We start from the raw sequence: 14,554 nt of genomic DNA, 5'->3' as shown, positions 1-14,554 counted from the left end.
CCCAAGGTCACTGGCTCACACCTGAGGGCCCCGGCCCAACCCAGGCTGTCAGGCCCACAGCTGCTTTCCCTTTTTGCAGGGAGCCTGTGCAGGGCCCGCCCTGGAGATTCTCCGTAAATACCTGGGGCAGTAGCTGCTCCCCACCAGCTTGACTTCGGCCCAGAAATCACCCCCAAGCCCACCTAGGGACTGCAAGGACAGTAGAGACCCTGCTGGCAGAGGGGAAGGGCTGCTGGGACCCAACTCGGGCTCAGGCAGCTCGTGGCGCCTCGCGGCCCCGCTGCCGGGCTGGCTCGCCTTTATAATAAATAACCGCAAATAGCCCATCCGCAGGGCATCTTTCACGCCGGTGGCTAATAACACGGCTATTAATGCCCCCGCAGACGGCGTGCGCGCTGCGCCGTGCTGACGGATGTCCTGGGCTCTGGCGCAATCATAAATCAGCCCCTCTCCCGAGGAAGAGCGCGGGGAAGTGTCATTTTCCATCTTGGTAATGAATTGGGGCTTCCCTGCCCTGTGCGGGGTGCCTGTTCCAGGTTGCCCTATTCCTGTCCTGGAGGCAAGGCCGGGGTGGAGGTGGGGGCCTCCGGGAGGAGTAGGCCCCGCTCCCAACCCAGCCCCGCCCCAACCAGGAGGGAGGCGTGGGGCCTGCTGTGTGACCTTGGGGCACTCACTGCCTGTTTCTGGGCTGCAGCTCACCCCTCTTAACAACAGATGGTGGCCACCAGGTGCAGGACCTTGGGTGGTGGCTTTGGATCTCCCTGGTGGAGCAGGGCAGGCCTGGATGGAAAGGACTGTGGACTCCCTCTAGTTTAAGGGCACCAGGTGCCATGGCAAGTGGCCCAGGTCACCAAAGCTCCCGCCAGCCTGCACCCCACCAGCCCCTTCCCCAGGCTCAGGCCTCACTGCTGTCCCCTTTGGGCAGAACTCATAGCCCTGCAGTCCTGGCAGGAAGGGGCTCAAAACCAGGGGCCACTGCCTATATGGGGTCGGGCCCAGCAGCACCTGGCCACCAGGTAGCAAACAATCCTTACCTGGCATGCAGAAGCCACCAGCTGCATGAATTGCATGTGTCGTGGGTGGGGTAGAGATGAAGACCAAGGGAGCTCCGAGAGGCCCCCATGTGTCCCAGTCTGGGAAGGGGATCTTGGGGGTCAAGACCCAGCTGTCTTGTACGCGACGCTCTCTCTGGGTGCAAGGAGCCCTGGCTGCCTTCCTGGCCACCCCAGAGCCCTTCCAGACCCGCGACCCTCAGCCTTACCTCCTCGCTGCAGCCCTGGAGCCCTCTGGGTCTGACGGGGTGCCGCTCCAGAGGCCGCTGCGGAAGCTGCCCCTCAGGACGCGATGTGTCCGGCTGCGCTCACATTTCTGGCCCGAGGCCCTAGCAGGCCGCACACCACTCGGGGCACAGACCCCAGACGAGGGGTGGTGGGTGGTGCCGGGGCGCCCGGGGTGCGGGTAGGAGATCCTGTGCTTTTGTCTCCTGGTTCAGACAAGGCTGCGAGTCCCAAGCAGCATCTTGGGCGCCTCGGGCCGCAGGTGCTGCTGGCGTCTTGCCCCGGAGTAAGGGGTGTGCGGGCCAGGTGCACAGGGGTGGCCCCTGCAGCCCCGGGACTTCCGAGGGCGGCCTGAGGGTGCTCCGACCCCCTGCTCCCTGGGCATGCCCTCCGGCCTGGCGCCCGGCCCAGGGAGGGTGGCTGTTGCCGCTTCTACCTCCACGGCCCCCTTTCAACTCTTGCCCTTTTGTCTGTAGGCCGCCACCTCTGCTGAAAGGCCTCTGCCTGGCTTTTACCCCCTTTTTGTTTACCAAGGTTTTTTTTTTTTTAATCCCTTTAAGTCACTTGGCAGAATGGGCTTGGTGCGGGGAGCGTTCTTGCGTGACAGAGCTGAGAGGGAGCCACTCTCCAAAGAATTGGTATTCCTGCCACTCAGGCTGCGTCTCCGGAGGGGAGGAGGGGTCCGTTTCCCGCCGAGGAGTTCGGATGCTCACCAAGGGGCTGGGGCCGCTGACATGTGCTGCCGAGCTGTCGGGCCCCACAGGCCCCCCTTCCAGAAGATGCGTGGGGGGCGGGGGGCTCAGTCCTGCTTCGCTGCTCCTGTTTGTAGAGAAGGTTTTCTGGCTGCGGAGGTGGGGAGGATGGGCTGTTCCTGTTTCACTCCCTGGTCTTGTCTGTCCAAAAAGGAGCCCTTCCGTGTGCCCACTCCCTGCTGCTCACCTGCCGAAAACAATGCGAGTGATTAAGCCCAAGGAAATTAGAAGTCCAGGGACCAGCATTCTCCCATCCCTCTGGGTCCTGTTTTCTTGAATGCCACCTTGCCAGGAGCCACAGATGGGGCTGGGACTATTCTCCTCCATCTCCTGCCTCTTTTCAAACCCAGACAGCAAACAGCCGGCCACGCGGAGCTCCTCGCAGCTACCTGGTTTCCCGGGGATGGGAGGACTAGGGAGAGAAGAATGAAGTTTTGCAAGCTCCTGGCCGTGCAGGGCCGCCCGCCCAGCCCAGAGCTGGCTCTGTTTCCCCAGCACCTGCTCCTCCTGCTAAATGTCATTCAGAGGCTCCAACTGGGCCACCGTGGCCTGGGCTTCCAGAACAAGCACTGCTTTTCCCCACCGTGGGAAGCAGGATCGTCAGGGAACCGGGGAAGTTGGGCCTCCATGTCCCTGGCCTCCTTCCTGCACCCACCCCGAGTCCTAGGCTGGGCTCATCCTCCACACCCCAGCCTCCCTCCCCTTCCTTAGAGACCTGGGGGGCAGGGCAGGCTGTTCCCAGAATCCAAAACAAAACCCGAGCCCGGCATCAGCTCTCATTAGCGTGGCATGTGGAAGGCCCACGGTGCCCTGGTGTCCGTATTCCCCCTGCAGGAGCCCCTCTTTGGAAAAGGGCTTTTATTACACATCTGAGAGTGCCAGCTCTGGTTTGAAATCGGATCCAGATGGGCTCAGCTGCATCTGGGCACTTTTCTCTGTAGGGCCGAAGGTGGCTGATTTGAGAAGTGCTTGTTGTCTGGGGCCGTTACAAATAAAAACAAGGATATCTAGGGTGCATGTTTTAATAAGCCCAGCACCTAAACTGGGGGTGGCTCCCCAGGGGCTCCGGCCTGGCAGGGAATGCACGTGGGAAGGGTGTGTGCAGGCCAGGATGGGGTTGACAGGGCAAAGCGGGGAAGAAGGTTTGAGAGCCAGCAAGCCCTATGGGACGTCAGTTCTGACCGGCCAGGGCCTGGCCAATGCTCCTCGAAGGGGTGGGGCTGAACGGGAGGGAAGATGAGGACAGAGTCCCTGCGTGAGGGGTGGCAGCGAGGGCTCAGCACAGCCCTTATTGCTATTACCACCCGCGTGATTTCATCCAATTATAAATTGTAATTTCTCTATGAAAGCAAGAGATGGAAAAAGTCCAGTGAGGTCATCTGCCTCCCTGGCCGGGGCGAGGAAATCGTTTTTCTACCATTGGGGGCGGGGGCGGCTGGGCCTCAGCATTTAGAGAGGATGGCAGCTGTGTCCCGGGAGCCCAGGGGAGCCCGGGAGCGCCTGCCAGCGTGGCCGCTGCCTCCCCATGGCAGAAACCACCCGAGTTCTGCCTTGGAATTGAGAACCGGTAAGAGGGCAGGTTCCTCCCACCGGCATGTCTGTCTCCGACCTTTCCCACAGCTCTCAGGATAAGCTGATGCTCGCATGGTCTCCAAGGCCCCGTAAGGCCTGGCCCCAGCCTGGCCCCACAGCCCTGTCTCCCACCGCTGCTCATTAAGGTCCTGAGCTGGCTCCAGCCTTCCCTGCACTGTCCCGTCCTGTAAGAATCTGCTCACGTCACCTCTCTCTTCCTGCAGCGGTGCCTCTCAGAGTGCGTGGTCCCACAGCCCACGATGGCAACGACATAATATCGGGAAAGGAATTTTCTGGCTTTAAGGGAGGATCCGAGGCTGGATCCCCCAGCGCCAGCTCAGTGCCTTGCACAGTCGGTGCTTAATAAATGCATCCTGTGAACCCCTCACTCTGCTTCCTCATTTAGAAAATCGAGGGTCTGAGTAAGGTGCCCTCAGCTTTGTACATCCTCGGTCTGCCTTCCCTGCTGCACCCCCACCCCCTTCCCTGGGTCCTGCACAGCCTCCTGGGAACCGCCGCGCTGGGACACCGGGCTCCTGGGCGGGCGCCTCCGCCGTGGGTGAGCAGGGCCTCTCGGGCGTCTGGGGTGTGGACTGGTTTCCAAGTGAGCCTGGCTGGCAGTGGTTGGGAGGTGTGAGCTCCCAGGCAGCGCTGTGGCTCTTCCCATGTGTGGGTGCATAATGATGATCATTAGTAGCCACCTGCATTCACTGAACCAAAAGAGGCCCGGGAATAAATATGTAAATGAGGCCGCCTGGCAAACTCCTCCCGCCGGAGCCACAGCGCCCCCAGTGGTCACGCTACTGACTCGCACGAGCGGAGACCACCCAGTGCAAAGTTAGTGGTTGCACTCAGACTTTGTAGACTGTCGGTGGGTCAAGTTAACCAAGGACAAAAGGAATCTGTGGGGTCCCAGGGGATCAGTAACCAAGGGCCCTTCTTTAGGCCCCGGTGACCCACGGGCTCCGGGCACCCGGTCACGGGACAGCCTCCCCTCACCCGCTGCCTCGGCCTCCCCTGTTCCCGTAGGCTCCGGGTCTGGTCTCTGCGTTCGGAACCAAAGAACCATTTTTGGGTCAACATAATAAAACATTCCATTTGTTAGTACTTTGAGATGCTTATACAATTTTAATTTTGTTGTAAGCAACATCACAACTGAATTAAAAGAAATTTGAAAGGGGGAAAAGAAAGCCAAGTGCCCAGTTCCCACATCTCTCACCTCCCTTTGCGTTTGGGCTGGATCTGCCAAACACACACGCCGTTTGCCGTGCACCTTACCCTTTTCCAGTAATTTCTGCTTTGCCATCTCCCCTGAGCCTGGGACAACCAGCACGGCTGGCAGTGCAGGGAGGACCACCTCCATTGTGTAGACTGACAAGGGCAAGAGGGGCTTGTCCAAGGTTATATATACAACCTGCAGAAGAGCCAGGGCCCCAAACTCCAGGCCGGTTTCCTTCTCCCTGCACCATGCCAAGACTCAGTGCAACAGAAATGCACGGTCCACCAAACACTGAGGCCCTGGGTTCTAACACCAAACCAAGAGGTCCTGGGTTCTACTGAGGTTCTCTCATGTACCCTTCCTTCCCTCCCTCCCTCCCTCCCTCCATCCATCCACTCATCTCTCCATTCTTCCCTCCCTCCATTTCTCCATTCACCCATTCATCTCTCTCTCATCCATCTCTCCATCCCGCCTTCCATCCACCTCTTCATCCCTTCATCCCGCCAGCAAACATCCTGAGTTCACTCATGCACTGGGCACTGTTTAGGACATCGGGGATCCAAAGAGCAGCCCCCTGTCCTCCAGGAGCTTGAGGTCCAGCAGCGAGGGCAGTGGCTTGCATAGGCCACAGCGTGAGCCCCAGGTGGGGTGGCAGGGGAGCCAGAGCCCCACCTTGCCCAGCCTGGGGGAGGGGGCAGATCACAGGGGCTTGCTGGGGAAGATGACACTGTGCTATGGTTCTGGGGTCCTCCCATGTTATGACAGTCACATGTGAGCTCAGGGGCAATCCAGGGTGGGGCAGGTGCAGCCAGGTTTCTCCCTTGACCACCGTCTGTCTTCCAGAGCCGCTGTCCACCTTGGGCCCCGTGGGCTTCCACCCGAAGCAGGAGCGGCTCAGCTTTACAGCTCACAGCTACCTTGAACGTCGGTGCTTGCTGATATTAATTCTTATAATAGCAATTAGCCCTCCTGTTTCATTCCAACCTATGGCTCTCAGGGATGGATTTTTATGTGTGTCTCATTAATCAGGTGCTTGGTATGTGCTGCTGGAAACCCAGGTGGGCTTTATGGCTGGTGACTTAGCCAAGTGGCGTTTTAAATGAACACGCCCACCCCCTCCCCGGGCAGAGCTGCCCTGTGGCAAAGAGGGCAGAGTTTAGATCCCCGTAAGGAGGTCAGAGCTGGCAAGAACGAGGAGACTCAGGGCTTTCTTTCATTTTGGACTTCCAGGCTGAGGTCAGCATCTGAATCTGACCTTTTTAGATGAAAAGACTCTTTGTGACTCAAGCCTGGAGTCTGCTCCGTGGCTGCTGACTTCCGCTCCCCAGGACGGCCATCCATAGAGCCTGTCCCTTTCTTTCTTATCGCAGAGAGTGGGTCATCCCTCGCTCGTGCCAGCATGGGCCTGGGGACTGCCACAGCCACGCTCATTTCTCCGCGAGCAGAGGGCTGGGGCCGGGGCCACAGGGCAGAGGGAGCATTGCCATGGTGGGGGCCAGGACTGCTCCTGTAACAGGGTCAGCACAGTAGGGAGTGGGGCAGGGAGAACACTCCAGGTTGAGGGAACAGCATATGCAAAGGCTTGCAGGTGGGAGAGGCAGGTACAGTGGGAAGAGCGGTGTCCCAAGCCCTGAGTCAGTGGAGGCAGTGATCTGAGCTGGAGCAGGCCAGGGGGCTGACCTTGGGGGAGCTCTGAATGCCGTGCGGAGGGGCCTGGTCGTACCGAGGGCAGTGGGGACACAGGGTGCCCCAACAAGGAGAAGCATGACCAGACTTACAATGTAGAAAGTGCACCTGGCTGCAGCATGGAGACCTGGAGGGTGCCAGGGTGCAGAGGAGGGGCCAATGAGAGGCTGGAATGGTGTCCCCAGAACAGGGGCGGGGCCTAGGCTGGGACGGTGAGCAGGGGGGATTGAAGGGAGGGGGCTGATTGGGAGGCCACCCAGGCTCTACTCCCTGAAGACAGGCCTGGGACTCAATGGGTTCACGCAGCCTTCTCCTCACTGGAGGGCAGCGGAGTGCTCCTGGGAGCATTACCAGGGAGCACAATGAAGGGCTGGCCTGCTGTGGGCTCCCGAGCCTGGCCCAGCTCTGGCCCGCAGCCCCCAGGCCTACTGGAGCCGGGGCAGCAGGGAGGCCTCTGGAGGGGCGTGTCTGGAGCCTCCAGCTCCTCCCTCCTGCTCATGAGATGGGCCCCACCCAGCCCCCTTCTCACTCCCCCGGCTTGGCACCAAGCATGGCCCAGCACCGTAGCAGGGTGAGAAGGGGCGGAGGCGAGAGAGCCTGCTTATGTGGTGCGAATCCTTCGAGCCTCCACTCTGCTAATTAAACCATTTCCTGACAAAACCCAGACTTTCAGGGATGGGTGTGTGAGCAAGTGTGCCAGCCAGTCCGTGGGCAGCTGCAGGAGCCCACGCCACCCAGCCAGCGGGTCTGGACCACTGCCGGAGCCCGGCCTCGGAGACGGACCGCTGGGCAAACAGGCCCGAAACACCCAGAGCAGGGGACCCTGGGGGGCCCAAGGGGCCCCTCTTCTGGGACAGTTTCCTCCAGGGAGCAAACTCAGACTTCTACCATGGGACATCGCTCCTTCCTTCTTCCTTCCCTTCCTTCCTTCCCTCCCTGCACGTGTGGGCAGCTCTGGGCAGACGTGGCTGGGAGTGGACTCCCGTGCCCTGTGCTGAGCTGGCAGAGGAGCCCAGCGGGCCAGTCAGGCGTGGGCCATAGCCGCCGGTCCCCACGGCCCCCCGCCTGTCCCGCCAGGCCCACAGACCCCCGTGCTTGCTGTCTAGGGCCTCTGGAGGCCGCATTCTGCCAGGTCAGGGTGCTAGAGAGGCAGGAGGCTCCCAAGTCCTCTACCCCCCACACAATGCAGATGATCGACAGGGGGTGCCTAGAAACAGCCGCCAGGTTAGTGCCATTGTCCCCGGGCACTGGGCAGACGAGTGGGCAGGCGCCTGAAGAGGCCTCATCTGCCTGGAGTGCTCTTGTGCCTTTGGATCTCCATGCAAGCGCAGGACTCCCGTGCCGAGGCACTGCCTGAGCGGTGACAGGGAGGGCCAGCGAGGACAGCTTGCTGAGGGACAGACAGCTGCTCCCAGCCTCTGGGTCTGCAGGTGGCAGTGTGCTTAGGAGCGGGTGGGGACTCTGCAGCCCTCCACAGGCCTGCCCTCTTGCCCTGGGGAGGGCACGGTGGCTGGAGCCCGGCCGCTCACACAGCGACTCTGGGCACAAAAGAGGGGACAGGAGCAGCCCCCTGCCTGCCAGCTCTCAGGAAGGAGGCTGCCCTGCTGGCTGGCCCTACCCAGCAGGCCTTGCTGTAGCGGCCCCTCACCCTTGAGGGTCTGCGTCCAGCCTGGAGGGAGTCAGGGCATGATGCGTCTGGTGCCACCAAGCAAAGGCTGGAACATGGAAACTGGCCTGTTTTTGCCGGCAGAAGAGCGGCTGCTCGGCCCCACCCCGCCGCCAGCCATGCACCCCTCAGCTGGCCCCTCGGCCAGGGCATGTGGTGGGCCTGAGGCAGCCCTGGTCCCCTCCTGGCCGCCTGGCCTGGGTGCTCTCACACAGGTCCCCCGGCAGCCGGGCTGTGGAATGGGCCCCTGCAGTCTCCCCGCCGCAGCGCGAGTGATGTGTGAGCAGCACTTTGCTGGCTGCAGTGCCATGTGGCTCACAGGCTCCCGGGGTGGGAGGTGGGGGGGGCGGTCACAGCTGGAGGGAGAACCCAGGCTCTGCCCAAGGGTGTCACCTCCCATCCCGGCTGCCTCCCACCCCCCCCCCACCACTGCCCAGTCTCAGTGTCCTCCATTCAGGTCCCGACTCCTGACTTGGAGCCCTTCCTGCCCTACCCCGGCCCCAGCTCCTTGAGGGGCCCCATGCTGGTGCTGAGGGGCCAGTGTGCACCCCTGGGGCCACCAGTGCCTCCTCCAGCTGCTGCGTCCAGAAAGCCAGTCCTCTTTCTCAGACCTCCGCCACGGACCGTGCTCAAAGCCACGATCGGGGATTCCGGGCTGCGCACCTGCCATGGTCCAAGTTACTCAGAGCCCCCAGAGGAAGCTGCCTTTCCTTCTAGAAGCGTCCACCAACAGCTTCAGTTCTCTCCTTCCCTGCTGCCAGCTGTGCCAGCCTCAAGCCCCCAGGGACAGGAACCCTCTCCCCCGGCTCCCCGGCCCCCCTGCTCCCCGGTTTCCCCGCACCAGCAGAAGCCTGTGCCAAGGGATTTTCGCCTCCGTGTTGGAAGTCTCCCACCCCTCCCTGCTTCCCGTAAACACGATCTCTGGCCGAGAGCAACGCTGTGCGCTCGGCCCGCGCGGCCAGACTTTGTTAATATTTACAGCGAGTGGCTCAGGAAGCTATTAGCTTCCTTTTCTTGTTGTTAATTGAAAGAGGAGAAAATGGTTGTAACACTTCAAAAGAACTTAAAGCACAGCCTGAGAGACCAGCTGAATTGGGAAGAAGGAAGAGAGACATAGACTATTTTAAATAAATAAAGCGAGCAAGCCACACCCCACACGAGGGTAGGATGTCGTTCCTTCCCATCTTTGCAGATGCCTGGCTTTCCTCCGAGGTTTCCTTACTGCCTCTCATTGTGTATTTCCCTTTTTATTTGGGAGCCTGCCTTCAGGAGAGCAGGGGGGAGAAAAAGGATTCGCAGCACACTTTCATTAAAACGAGGCTCTTTAAAGCTGGGTAGTACGAGGCCCCTGGTACCTTTGCTCTCGGAGCACACGGGGCCCGGCCCGCCTGGCAGCGGCAGCCGCAGATTTCCTGACCCGTGGCCACGTCCCCTCCCAGGATGCAGGCCCAGACAAAGGGCATTCGGCTAAAGCGATTCCTGGGCCCCTGCCCTGGGCGTGACCCCTGGGAAGTGCTTGGGCCTCAGTACCCCTGTGGACCCCAGGGACAGCCAAGGACGCCATGGTTGTATGTAGTAGGGGGTCGGGGGCAGGTACCAGGTCTGAATCCTGATAGACAAGGCCCTGATAGACAAGGCCAGAGTGGCCTCTGGCCACTTAAGGGCAAGGACTGTGTCAGCAGAAGTGACAGTACCAGTAGCTAACTCGATTGAGTTCTAAACGGCCAGGCACACAGAGCTAAGCAGTTCATACAGATACTACTACTACTAATAATAATACTAACAACAACAGTAGCCACCGTGCACTGTGTCCGAAGCAGGCACTACTCACCCATCCCCTCACTGGCCCCCTGGGCTCTGTTATTACCACTTCAGTTTTCACCCAAGGAAACAGATTTTCAGCAGCCTGTCCAAGGTCACACAGGGGCTTCCCTGTGAGTCTGGTTGCCAGCTCACTCCTGTCTCTGTGCCCTCAAGGCCACACTGGCCTTTCCTGTGTGGCTAGGGACTAAAGTCTGTGCCCAGACAGCAGGTGGCTGCAGGCTGGAGCTTCCTCTGCAGGTTAACAGGTCACATCAGCATATTAAAGGCTCTGAGAAGTCCTGCAGCACATGCTAATTTGTTAGGGGGGCTACCAGCTGCCTTTGTTTTGGGTGATACCTGTTAACCTCCCAGGATTTGAGTCTTCTTCAAATCATCCTCCCAGTCTTTGGGAAGTGGCTGCTGTGTGCCAGACAGTGGCCCTGTGCAGGTGACAGGCAGTGGTGAGCACAGGCCTGTCCCTGCCCTCTGCCTCCCTGGCACCCAGCTCCTGCCCGGCACACAGGTGGGGGCAGATGAGAGCAAGAGTGGACAGGGCTGAGGATCAGGGCTGGGCCCAGGTGTCCTGGGCAGATGCAGTCCAGACTCTGAGCCACCCTCTCTCTGCCTCCCCACATCCTAGGTGCAATGCCAGGGCCTCTGGCCACACCCAGCCTCAATCTGAGAGAGGTCAGAGACCTCTGCCCCCACCCCAGGACCCCCGCCAGGCCGGGCACCTCTCCCCTTCCCTTGTGGCTCTGTGGCTCTGGCCTTCACATTCTGAGCACATCTCCCCAGCCTGCCCGGAATACTAATTCTCCCTGGATGAAACCATCCGTGTTTAATTTTTTTAAGAGACAGGCAGAAAGACAAGACAAGAAAAGGGAGGCATTAGCGGGTGGGAGTGGGAGCCCTCCGCAAAGCCCTGAGAATGTGCGGCGACACCAGCCACCCCAGGATCCAACAGTGACCCTAACGTAGGCCACGGTCAGGCCCAGGAAGGATGGTGGTGAATACACCAGGGCGGCTACAGGTCCTGGTTTCAGGGGGTGTTTGGGGGCCCCAGCAGGACGCCTATTAAGAGTGGTAATAGGTCAGGCTCCCTCCCCTTGCCCAGGGCTTGAAAATCAGGTTCTGCCCAGCTCCTGCCTGAAAACAGAGCGGCCTCCCCGAGGGAGCTGGGGAGAAAAAAGGCAGCCCCACTGTCCCCTGTGCAACCTGAGAGCCCAGAATGGGCTTGGGGTGACCTCACCGCCCTCCCTCACCGTGTTTGTCACAGCCCAGCAGAGAGGCCTTGGGGCACAGGGAGGGGCGGCCTCAGGGCGATGGCGACTCCCACCCGCTCTGGGCCTCAGCTGCCTCCGTGGGGCGCCGGGGTGGTGGCCGTCAGAGGCTGTCACGGCAAGAGCAGGTGAGCCTCCCGGGGAGGCAGCGGGAGGGTGGCCGGCAGCCTGGCGTCGGAGCGGAGCTGGGTCCCCCGTGCAACTTCAGTGGCCGCGTCACTGACTTGGGGCAGGTGTCTCTGTGTCTCTGAGCATCAGTCTCCTCATCTGTGAGGTGGGGCTGATGGCAGGAGCAACATCCCAGGCCTGCAGGAGGATTTGTGAGGTGCTATGTGACGCCCTGAGGACCAGGCCTGGCTCAGCCGCCATTGCTGTCACCCTCGGACGGCCTCCTTCTCCCTGCGACCGCTGGGGACCCCCTCCCGCAGCCCCTGACTGGGACCCCAGCCTCGGACCCTGGACCCCGTAGCCATGCTGTTGGCCCTGCAGGCCCCTCCCCAGCGTCCAGTTCTGTGGCACCAGCCCAGCCCCAGGGCGAGAACTGAGGCCCTGCCGGCGCCCAGCATAACGTCCCGATGTCCCCAGGGGAAGAGAGAAACCGTAACGGCAGGAAACTCAACAGAAAATGACACACGATTGAATCAGCCACGTAAACTACGAAATCCAGCCCACAGCCCGGCTCCTTCCGAGGCAGGGTGGGCGCTGCAGATGCCCCGCGGGCTGGAGACCCCGTAGTGCAGGCTGCGGCCCCTGGCCCCCTGCACGGGAGCTGAGGGGCGGCTGCCAGGGCCTCCAGCTGCCCCAGGCCTGCAGCAGCCAGTGGCCGAGGCCGGCCGGGGAGGCCTCAGATCAGACCGCAGCCCGCTTCCGCCTTGGTTCCTCCCTTAGGGCCCCCCCCCCCCCCCCCGCACACGGGGGCAGGACCTGCCCCAGGCTCTGCCTCCACGGAGACCGCCTCAGACAAACCCCCTCAGCCCTCCACTGCAGTCTCTCGACACCTCTGCTGCAGAGAAGGCGGCTACCTGGTGGCCAGGGACAGGCCTGGGCCTGCCCGGCACTCCAGCTGGGCCTCTGTCCCCCCGCCCTGTCCCCAGGCCTCCCTGGCCATCCCAGCCACCTGTGGCATGCGGAGCGGGTCCAGGGAGGACGGCAAATGTGGTCATTTGGCCACCCCGCCCTCGACTTCGGGGGCTGGGTCATAAATTATTATCGACCGAGGCTGCCGGGCTGGAGGCTGGGGAGATAAAGCAGTGGACTCGGTAATTGTGCCCCGCTGCCTGGGTGTACAAGTCTGCGGCTTTGCTACCCACCAGGAAACGAGGCGGTTAGCAACTGCTGACTATTAGCAACTGCTGACTATCAGGCTCCTGCACGGGAGAAACCTCGTGCCACCCACTCCTGAGGACGGGCGGGGCTCGAGACCACACGCCCCTCAGCCTCGCTGGGTCCCGGGTCCCACCACCCTCCGGATCCCCTGCTGTTCAGGGCATGAAACCTGGGGCTTGGGAGGACAGGCAAGGGATGAGTGCCCAGTCTAGGGGACTTCACTTTCCCCAGCCCCATTCTAGAGGGTTCTGGGCTCAAGAGGGCAGGACTGTTGGGTCCTAGACACAAGCATTGACATTCCCTTTTGTTAGCTACCTGGACAGAGTACTGTCCTAAGTGCTGAAAACACTGTTAAGACCCCACCTGATCTAATAACCCTTTCACTTTACAGAAGGGCACACTGAGGTTCAGAGAGGTTAAGTGCCCTGCCCCAGGTCACACAGGGCAGAACTGAGTCTCAACCCCAGCACCATCTCATTCTTTCCGTGGGGCAGGACCACCTACAGCTGAGCACAGGGTCCTTCCCCTCCTGTTAGCCCTGTGCCCTGGCGGGGCTGGCAGCCTCCTTGGTGGCACTGGTCGCAGGGCCCAAGCGTCCTCCCTTGCAAGCCCCTCCTTTGTACCAGGTCCTGGGCCAGCTTCTCCCAAGATGTCACCTGGCTCCGCCCCAGGAGTGGGGTGGCCGAGGTGGCAGAGTTCCTCGCTCTGGGAACCTTCCCACACGGGAGCCCCTGCACAGGTCAGCCGGCAAGCGTGGGGAGCCGCCATGTGCCCCGCCTGTCAGGTGCCGGGCACCGTTCAAAGCCTCCTGCCGTCAGCACTGGCTCGTTTCGTGCTCCTGGTGACGTGATGGGGACTGCTGTCCCCATTTCACAGACAAGGCAACCGAGACCGAGAGAGGTTAGGTGACCTGTCCTGGGTCACACAGCCAATAAGGGCTCCCTGGTTCTGAGTCTGTGTTGCTGGAAAAGCAAAATCCGAGGGGGACGAGAGATCTGCTCAAAGCCAGACGAGACTTTGTCAGGGGCCACGTGCCACCTGCAGGTGACAGCTGCCAACCTTCTGCTGTCCGGGGCCGGCGGGGAAGGAGAGGCTGGTGGCGACTGAGGGCCCGCCATGCGCTAGGCCAAGGCCTCGTCTGCGGGGCACAGCCCGACACGCAGTCCACGGGGTGCTCGTGCCCCCCCCAACAGGCGACGGCCCCGAGGCTCCCGGACTGTCCTGCCAAGGTCTCTGTGCCCTGAGGTCTGCACTGCCACCCCTCGGCCCTGCCTGGCAGCTGAGCCCCGACGCAAGGCCCCATCTCCTGGCCACGGCTCCCCAGGGCGCCGCCCGGTCCCTCCTGGGGGAGGCAGCGACTTTGCCAACTTTGCCTGGAGGAGTCGGGCTGCTCTGAGTCCCCAGGTGACTCAACCTTATTTTTGACGAGCGCTTTCTTGGTGCGGAGTCCCCAGGGCCCTGGGTGGAGGTTGGGAGGGCAGATGGGGACGGCAGCCTGTCTGGCCGGCTCCTCCCCTGCCCTGGCCCACTCGGGGGCCACCACCGGGGTGTTCCACACCACAGCACCTCTCAGGGCTGGCCGGGCTGGTGACCTCAGGCCAGCCCTGCAGGGCCCCCCAAACAGTTGAAGAGGCCTGGACTCCCCTCCTGCCACAGCCTGGGCCCCTCCCGCCTCTCCCCCTCCCAGAAATGAGGGGCTGAGCCCTCGCCCACCTCCCTCCTCCATCTTCCAGGAAAGTGGTCAGTGGACACCACAGTGCACAGAAGGTAGCCTTGGGCCAGGTGCCCAGCCTCCAGCCTGTCCTGGGTGGATGGGGCAGGGGACCCTGCAGAGGGCCAGGCGGAGCATGCGGCTTCGTGGGGCACAGACATCACACAGATAATCACGTATGGACACAGGACCCGTGGCCGCACAGCACACCTTGCAGGGGCGGCTGGGTGGGCCGAGGGGTGCTGGCACCGGCTGCGCCCAT

The 14,554-nt window shown here is 61.7% G+C and overlaps 2 protein-coding genes across 3 annotated transcripts in view; one reads left to right on the top strand and one right to left on the bottom strand.

The window, feature by feature from the left end:
• The window catches only part of MACROD1 (mono-ADP ribosylhydrolase 1), a 145,873-nt gene that overhangs the window by 51,371 nt on the left and 79,948 nt on the right, over window positions 1–14,554 (top strand). The gene's annotated exons all lie outside the window — the stretch shown is intronic.
• Window positions 1–14,554, bottom strand: part of FLRT1 (fibronectin leucine rich transmembrane protein 1) — a 74,124-nt gene that overhangs the window by 11,660 nt on the left and 47,910 nt on the right. Inside the window, exon 2 of the mRNA XM_012777883.3 lies at window positions 1,262–2,216. The gene's annotated coding sequence lies outside the window, so the exon portion shown is untranslated. The remainder of the gene's footprint in view (window positions 1–1,261; window positions 2,217–14,554) is intronic.

Source organism: Microcebus murinus, chromosome 4 (genome assembly GCF_040939455.1).
Source record: "Microcebus murinus isolate Inina chromosome 4, M.murinus_Inina_mat1.0, whole genome shotgun sequence".
Lineage (NCBI taxonomy): Eukaryota > Metazoa > Chordata > Mammalia > Primates > Cheirogaleidae > Microcebus > Microcebus murinus.
This window is presented reverse-complemented; position numbering and strand designations above follow the sequence as displayed.